Genomic DNA, 554 nt, shown 5'->3' with positions numbered 1-554 from the left:
AACTAACCAAGACTCCGGGTAGCATCTCCATCGCAATGCCTGCCTCGTTTGATGTGAGTCTGCAAGGTTCTTCACACAGCTGCTGACAGGAGGCAACAGCCCAGCAACTGTGATTCCCTGTCCTGTGCCCCTGGGAGCCCAGCAGGCAGCAGATGTGTCTCACTGTGTAGTGCGGACTGAAGGCTGATGGATTTACTACCTGATGGCAGAAACGAATTCTAGGAAGGAAAGCTCTCTACCAGCCCACACTTTAATCAAGTCTGAGAAAGCCCACCATGATGATGAGCACAGATGAGTCACAACAGCCTCCACAGGGCTCCGCCTCAGCCACAACGCTGCTGTCCTGATGCACATGGGACCAGGACTGGTGAGAGTGTCAGTGAGACTCCTGGACCAGTCAACGTGGGTCACCGGCACGGGTGTCTTAGATGCCTAAATGTGCATTTCTTTAGTGGCAGCACAGCTTCTTCCATGAAAAGGATCAGTCACATGTCTCTGTTCATTAGCTGCTTGACTTGTTTAACTCCGCACAGGGGAAGGGGTAGTGCCTGTTC

The sequence above is a fragment of the Nannospalax galili genome, unplaced genomic scaffold, assembly GCF_000622305.1.
Source record: "Nannospalax galili isolate Female #2095 unplaced genomic scaffold, S.galili_v1.0 scaffold302, whole genome shotgun sequence".
Taxonomy (NCBI): Eukaryota; Metazoa; Chordata; class Mammalia; order Rodentia; family Spalacidae; genus Nannospalax; species Nannospalax galili.
Note: the sequence above shows the minus strand (reverse complement) of the source record.